Consider the following 9,036-nt stretch of genomic DNA (forward strand, 5'->3'; position numbering starts at 1 on the left):
CTACAGAAGCGAAGAACTTAATATAGATTCAGAAGTACTTGAAATTGACCAGATTCTTCAGATCACTCCATGCCCCAGGCATGTTAAGTATATAAGCACCGAAGACTGCTGAGCTTCCCTCTCAGACAAGCTGAGCTCCCTGGAAGAAGCAGAGAGCAGGTAAACTGACTAACTTCTGGATGTAACCCCAGTAAAACTCATTTACCAAACTGGACTTTGGCGGCATCCATGCTTTGGCCTGCCAGTGGTTCCTTACCTGGGATGAGCAGATGTTAGATATCTCCTCAGGACATACACAACCTAATTTTGTGGTTCATCCTATATAGCCTTTGCCCCCCCTTTCTCTCTCCCTCCCTCCCCTCCCCTCTCCATGTGTAGCATTTTTTCATACAGGATTCCTCTGCTCTCCACTACTCCTCACTGGTCACATTTTCTTAGCTTGGCAGCCTAATGATTGTAAGGGAATCACTGTAGTTCTACTCAGGGAAAAAAGCTGTTTATTAGACAATGACCCAGGCTCCTCTTTGCGACTCCAGGTAGTGCAAAGCCAGTCCTCCCGGCCCATCTTTGCACTAAGCTTCTTATATTTGAAGGACACATATACTGCCCAGCTCTGGTGGGTGCTGTGTGATAAGACAGATCTTTTCACGTTGCTCAACAAGAAGACACTCAAGCTTCAGACACGTGTAAGGATCACCCTTTCTTATTGGCACTTTCTGTTCTTCTTTCCAAAGAAAATATACTGATTTGCATTGATTCCTCCAATGGCAACGTTTACTTCATAAACACCAGGACACACACTTCTCCACAAGAAACTTTTATTTCAATGGCAGGTATTAAGCATTTCAAAACATTTTGACACCTGTCCAAACAGTCATTCACATAAACCCCCTGAGAGCAGATGCATGAGCAGTAACCCTGAGTTCATATGCAAACATGTTCTTCCACTGGAACCCACCCTCTCACAGCCTTTGTTCTGTGGGTTCCCCTTGTATTTCCCTTTATCTTGGATAATTCCACTTATTTGTCAGTTTTGATGCAATGGCCTCATAAGCCCTGATGGATGGCAGCCAGAGTGCAGAAGTTGGGGAGTGTCTGTAAATAGGAATTCTTTACCCTGATGTCTCTTTTGAGTGATGTGTGAAAGTGTTCAGGTAGATGATTCTAATTAAGGCTTCTCTACACCAAGGTATGTTTTCTTGTTGCTGCTTTCTTATTCAAACAAAACATCCCTTATAATCCCATATTAAGTGATTTGAGATGGAAAAGGAGTCCTTGTACAGGATCTCTTACTACCTAGTTGAAAAATCTTAAAAAATTATAATAACAAGTGATTGCTTTTCTATACTTTCATAGTCAGAAATTATTTTCCTTTATTTAAAGAACTTTTCCCCAATAGCTCATGATTGCATTACCATCACCATCAACTTTGGCATTTCTGTAGCATTTGGTACTTTTCAAAGGATTTTAACATATATTATCTCATTATGTGCTCTGTGCTCCTTCTGTCCATTTTACACTAGCCAGCCATGAGTATGTATGAAATATATCCTGTTGAATAAATGGATGAATGAGCTGAGCAATGCTCACCTTTGTGATATTGCAGCCTAAGAAACCAGAGGGTTCTTTGGCGGGTAGCATCCTCAGCAGCATCTGCACCATTACCCACTTTTGCTAGAAAGTCTTCTTAATCAGCAATGGGCTTTAGATTATATGTACTTTACATTGTGAGGCTGTGAGAAAAACACATCTTTCTTCCAGGATTTTGCTTTGAAAGTTTGATTCGGTAAACATAACAATGATCAGAAATGAATACAGGCTGAATAAACTATCCTTAAGATGTGCTAGCTTTCAATTAGTCTTTGGTCTTTCTGTGGAAAGAATTCATATTTACTAGTCATCCCCTAGTTTCCATGTGACTGCAGTAAGTGCTTTAACACATTAGGGCATCTGAGTTGGCTGCATGGCATTATCCTCTTTCAGTAGCTGTTACTGACTTCCAAAAGTTATTTCTTTACTGTTTCTCAAAAAAAACAAAAAACAAAACAAAAAACAAAAACAAAAAACCAGATTCCAGGCTAGGATGGTAGTTCAATAAGAAAAGTGCTTGTTATACAAGCTTGGGACCTGGGTTTGATTCCTAAAACTCATGTTAAAAATACTGGTCATGGTGGTGTATTCTTGGAACCCGGCAGTGAGCAGCCTACTCACTGAACTCCAGGCCAATGAGAGACCCTGCATCCCCAAATAACAGGGTAGCACCTAAGGAACAACACCTGAGGCTGATCTCTGTGGTCCACACACACACAGATGCACATATATGCATATGCCCTTGAATAAGTATACATGCTCCTGCACATACATGAACACATACGAACACATACTCTTCTTCCCAAACCCCACCTCACAAAGACATATACATTCTCTCATGTGTGCTGTCTGTTCTAATGTGCATTGCTTCCCTCTTGGTTTTCATCCTATTTGGAAAACTGCTTCCCATCTGAATTGGCTCTTGCCATTGTCCTTGTTCTGAAAGGCTAAGACTCAGATTTCAGTGTCTCAGCTGTTGCTCATGCACTGAGGCCACTATCATTTGTTGCTCTTGGATCTCTGTCCTGTGAAACCCAGAAAGCCTAAAGAATCACTGTTGGGACAGAAGAATCATTTGCTCAGGGCTGTACAATTCATTGTCTTCTCCATGGATCTTTCTTGTTGTAGAATATCATTTTAAGATATGCTGCATTCTTTTATGCTGCATTTGTTTAACTCTGTGAAGCTGTGTTACTTTGCCTGTCTAAAACACCTGATTGGTCTAAAAAAGAGCTGAATGGTAAATAGCTGGGCAGGAGAAAGAAATAGGCGGGAATGGCAGGCAGAAAGAATAAATAGGAGGAGAAATCTGGGAAGGAAGAATCAAGGAATAAGAGGAGGAGGAGGAGGGGGAAGAGGAAGAGGAGGAGGAAGAGGAGGAGGAGGAGGAGGAGGAGGAGGAGGAGGAGGAGGAGGAGGAGAGGACACCAAGGGCCAGCCACCCAGCTACACAGCAAGCCATGGAGTAAGAAGTTGAGAAAGGTATATAGGATAAAGATAAAAGCTCAGAGGCAAAAGGTAGATGGGATAATTCAAGTTAATTCAAGTTAATAAAAGCTGTAAGCCAAGCTAAGACCAGGCATTCATAAATAAGAAAGAGTAAGTTTCCATGTATTTACTTGGGGGCTGGGGGCTGGGTCCCTAAAAGACTCAAAGAGCAAAGGAGCCAAAAGAGTAAAAACAAAAACAAAAACACAACTACATTTTCCTTCCCTTTTGGTTTCTGGGAGGCAGTTTTGAGAGGCAGAGGAAAAACACTGGCTTATTTACCAAAGGTATCTTCACCTTAGTGGGCGTGAATAAGAATAGCAATTGAAATTTTTTCCTACTTGTTTCCTCTGATAGATGACTTTTACCAGTCAATAGGCATGCTTCCAGTTTTCTCTGTAATTCCTTTGCTTCCATCAAGTATCAGAGTGAGTGACTGCTACATTCATAGTGACAACTTTGTTGGATTTTTTTTTTTTTTTTGAAAATGTTCTATGTTTTTTGACTTGCAACCCATGGAATGAGCACCAAAAAGTACACAAAAGTCACACTTGCCTTTCGAATACCGAAGTCCCCATGATCTTCGGACAAATGAACCACATATTGCATGCTTGTTTTTGCGTTAAGAAGGAGAAGATTTATAACCGACTAAGACCAATGAATGCTGCGCATACGCATGAGCATGGCTGCGGGGTTAGCCACCGGTGCAGGGGGAACGCTCAGCTGCAATCCCTCGAAGAAAGGTGTCTCTCCCTCCTGTAACATTCATTAGCTCCTCAGCCAGGGGTGGGGCCTTGAAGTGGAAAGGGAGATATATGGGGAAGGAGAGGGCAGGGGTATGATTAAGATATACTGTATACATCACTGGGTGGTGGCTGCACACACCTTTAATCCCAGCAGAGGAATGTGGATCTGTGAGTTTGAGGTCAACTTGGTCTACAGAGTGTTCCAGGACAGCCAAGGCTACACCAAGAAAACCTGTCTCCCAAAAACAAACAAACAAACAAACAAACAAACAAAATAGAAAGATATATTGTATACATTTATAAAAGTTTCAATAGATAAAAAGCCATGACAGTCCAATATTTAAAAAAAGGAAAAAAAGTTATATTATATGTTGTAGAACATTCAGTATGTTCAAATGTGTCTCTGTTGTCATGGCCTGTACATGACAATATTCATATTGCATTGCACTACTAGTTTACCTAGGCTTCTTTTTTTTTTTTTTTTTTTTTTTTGGTTTTTTCGAGACAGGGTTTCTCTGTGTAGCTTTGCGCCTTTCCTGGGACTCACTTGGTAGCCCAGGCTGGCCTCGAACTCACAGAGATCCGCCTGCCTCTGCCTCCCGAGTGCTGGGATTAAAGGCGTGCGCCACCACCGCCCGGCCCTAGGCTTCTTTTTAAATCAGAAAAATTGTTTGAAGTATTGCTGTCTAGTATGTTATAATTTAGTATAAATTAAGCTACTAAAAATGGAATATTTGGGATGCTGACCTTGATGTTGGATTCAAAACTTGAAGTTAGAAATAAAGGTGAAAACAAGTGAAACCACTTCCTTAACCCCTACCCAAGATTTTAAGGACTTTTCTGTGACTAAGATCCCTAAGGGTGCAGAATCCACATATTAGAAAGCCATCCCTTTTCTATCTTCACGTAGTTAAAATTGGGATGAGTCAAAAACTATGAAACGTTTTAATTGCTTGTCTGATCACCTGCATTCTCAACGATCTGGCTTCAGGAGCTGTCGCTTCAACTTTGTTTCACAGCTTTTTACATTCTTACTGCAGATTTTGGACAGAAGCGGCTCTCGATGGGAGAGTCTGTCCCGTACTCCCGTGATTTAGCTTACCCCAGCTGTTTCCCAGCATCGTTGCACGCACTGGTTCACCACGTGGTTAGTCACACCTTCATTTGTTTCTGATGTTTGTACACTCAGCTTGCTAGGAAATAATCTTACCTTTTTTTCTTCATATTTCTGTTTACAATTTATGAGGCAATACACAGGATTACACTGATGCTATCTACATCACTTATAATTTTACTTTCTACAGGTACATTTTTCAAGATGAGTTCTTTATGTCAAATTGCCAAGAAAACTGTTTCTTTTGGCACATCTACAATTTCATAACTCTGTGTGTGTGTATGTGTGTGTGTGTGTGTGTGTATGTATGTGTGTGTGTGTGTGTGTGAGAGAGAGAGAGAGAGAGAGAGAGAGAGAGAGAGAGAGAGAGAGAGAGAGAATGTATATGTGTATATACATATATATGCACCTGTGTTTAATTTACAAACTTTGCTGGAGAGGTGGTAATTTAAAATAATCCTTACTTTGCCTTAATTAAAGATTTGAAAGTGTATTTTAACATAAGAGTTTCTACAATTTGGTGCTGAAGATTTGACTTGCCATAACTGATTCTCAGCTGATTCTTATGTGGAAGCAATGCATGATGATGACATCTGAGAGGTTCCCTAAGCTCTCAAGTGTGCTGATAGACATGCCTAAGCTACCTATTTGGCCATCATTGTGTTTCCTGTTGTTAGCTCCTGATGAACTGGATGTTTAAACGTTTCCATGTAGATCCAGTAAAGTGGTACATTTATCAACCACTGTGGAGAAGACTACACCTTCTAAGTGACAGTGATGGAATTCTTGCAATCACTTCTCCAGGGGCACTTGCTGTGGGATGTTCTGTATGTCAAATGTGTTGTTCTGATTGGTTAATAAATAAAACACTGATTGGCCAGTAGCCAGACAGGAGGAAGTATAGGTGGGACATACAGAGAAGAGAATTCTGGGAAGTGGAAGGCAGAGGGAGAGACCTGCCAGCTACTGCCATGACAAGCAATATATAAGGTACCGGTAAGCCATGAGCCACGAGCCATGTGGCAACTTATAGATTAATAGAAATGGGTTAATTTAAGATAGAAGAAGTAGATAACAAGAAGCCTGCTATGGCCATACAGTTTATAAGTATATAAGTGTCTGTGTGTTTATTTTATAAATGGGCTGTCAGACTGCCGGGGCTTGGTGGGACCCGGAGAGAAAGCTTTTCAGCTACGGGCACTGCAAAACATTGGCATTGTGTGATGATATAATAGATAGCCTGTTCTGTGTTAGAGACTTGGAGAGAGTATGGCACAGTTACCTGGGATAGCATTGATGAAGGACCACAGGACTGAAAGGAGAGTTCTCTGAGTACAACATACTCTTCTGGTTACCCACCATACAAGTGAGGAACTGCACATTGTGATCCTTGGGCTTACTCTGAATACTCTCCAGTATGTAAATTCTGCCTTGTTGCTGGAGTTATACAAGTAGGATGATCTCTCATGACTGAATAGAGCAGTGAAGTCAAGGAGTTCATGGTGTGAGGAATTGTATGCCTAAAGGTCTGTTGATACATTTTCACATAAAATTGCAGGAGTTCTGTTTCTGGCACACAGGCTGCACTGGAAGGGGTTAATTTCCTGGGGAGAAAAATGACTATGTATGTTTATAATAGCCCAGTGGAGGAAGTCAGCTATCACTCCTGAGATCTTTGAAGTGTTGCTTGACTTAATTTTAGAAGTATTTTTTCTTATTTGGTACCACATGCCTTCACTTCTTATTCTTTAATCCTAATGGATACTTGATGGCCATTAAAACATATTTTGTTACCTGAGGAATCTCTCTTTCCAATAAATTGACATTATTAGTCTATGGAACAGTCCTTAAACATTTTGTAAAAATAATACTCAGTGATACAGTCCTATACTGGCTGGTTTTATGTGTCAACTTGACATAAGCTAGAGTCATCAGAGAGGAAGCAGCCTCAGTTGAGGAAATGGCTCCATGAGATGCAGCTGTAAGGCATTTTCTCAAGTAGTGATTAATGGGGGAGGGCCTAAACCATAGTGGGTGGTTCCATACCTGGACTGGTGATTCTGGGTTCTGTAAGAAAGCAGGCTGAGCAAACCATAGGGAACAAGCTAGTAAGCAGCTTCCCTCCATGGCCTCTGCATCAGCTCCTGCAACAGCTCTCCTTGAGTTCCTATTCTGACTTCCTCCAATGATGAAGTATAATCTGGAAGTATAGGTCAAATAAACCCTTTCCTCCCCAATTTACTTTTCAGTCATGGTGTTTCATTGCAGCAATAGAAACCCTCACTAGGACAAATCCTAAACATCATCCCATCGCTTCCTGGACAGCAATGACCATCAGTTCTGTCTCATCCAGTATGGTGCTTGTATTCATGTTTTCTGTAGTGCTTTTCCTGGTTTTGGTGTTCACACAACTTCACTTCCATTTTAAATGACTTAATTATCATGACAAAGGATGTGAGTCTTGCCCAAGTCACTATAGTGAGTCTCTGAAATTGCAGCTGGGTATTCTGTAGTTTTGGATTCCAGTTGCTCCCATTTAGACTGTTGAGTGGAAGCCCACCTCTGCACCTGCAGTCATTTCTTTCCTCCTCTCCTGTTAGGGTTCTCTAGAGAAACGGAACCGATAGACTGAATATCTAAATCTCTCTCTGCTCATACGCACATGCGCGTGTGCGCGCACGCACACACACACACACACACACACACACACACACACACACACACACACAGAGAGAGAGAGAGAGAGAATCCAGTAGTTATTGAGTCCATGAGGCTGGACGTCTCAGCTGATCTTCAGAATACTCTGGAATCCCAAAGAAGTAGGCGCTAACACTGGCCAGAGATAGTGAGAGCAAGCCAGAGAGAGCAAGCTTCCCTTTTCCAAGTTCTTATAAAGGCTACCAAAGAAGGTGTGGCCAAGAATTAAGGTGGGCTTCTCATTTTAAATAAATCAATCAGATTCTTATAGGTGCACTCATTGGCTTAGGTTTTAGTTATTTCGAAATGTAGTCAAGTTGACAATCAAGAACAGCCATCACATCTCCAAACTTGACTAGTTGTTGCTATTATTTTCCAAATGCTTCTATGTAGCAAGTTATTCCTGCTTGTGGTCAAGTAACTAATTTCCTCATACTTTTTGTTACTCAAAAGGAAAATTTTTTTTTGATGTACAGTTTTCAAGTTGGTCATTTTATATGGCTCATCAAGATATTTTACTTGTTCTGCTATATATTTTCTACATTTGAAAACAATACCAATAATTGATTATGTACTTAGAAATAAAGGAGTTTTGCTCAGTTCAGCTAACATTTGGAAGGAGGTGGAGTTGTGCATTTACTTCAAGGTCTGGGACAAGCTGACATTTCAATCGGCTACAGGGCCAGCACAACAATGGAACACAAGAGGAACGTAACATGGTTTTATTAATGCCAATGTTTGATTTAAAACAGTAACCTTGTGATGCAGGGCAAACTGTTTATCAGTAAATTATTATGTATTGCTTCACTTTTCCCTTGGATGAGAGTTAAAAGATAATTTCTCATCTTATTGCATCAAATACCAGTTAAAAGATAATTTCTCATCTTATTGCGTCAAAAGGGGAAAACATTAAAAGTCTGAATTCCAGAGAGATTTTTTAGCTTTTTCATTAAGATATCTTCCTTTTTTGTATTCAATAGATGGACTTCAATATTCCACCTTTGTCTCAAAATATTCTGTTTTTGCTCCCTCTCAGGTCTTGACAAATTTGTATAGTTCTATAAAAAATCTTGAATAAGATTGCATTGCACAATGGTATTCAGAGAGACTAAGTAATTTGTTTAAGCTCACAATTATATGTGGAAATATTTTTCCAAACCCAAGTTGAAGTCACCACAGAATATTTATTCCTTCTGGTTCATGCTACAATATTGGTGGTATGAACTAAAATACTCCAGACCCACAGAACTTGCTGTTTATAGAAGATGATTATAGCAGTTGGTTCTCTTCACTAACTTTACTATACTTCTGTCTTCATTAACATGATTTTACTGTTCTAAGAGATTCATGCTTCTGAACATTAAAAAAAAAAAATTCCAGACCAGAAACCTTTTGGAAAAC

The sequence above is a fragment of the Peromyscus maniculatus genome, chromosome 2 (genome assembly GCF_049852395.1).
Source record: "Peromyscus maniculatus bairdii isolate BWxNUB_F1_BW_parent chromosome 2, HU_Pman_BW_mat_3.1, whole genome shotgun sequence".
NCBI lineage: Eukaryota > Metazoa > Chordata > Mammalia > Rodentia > Cricetidae > Peromyscus > Peromyscus maniculatus.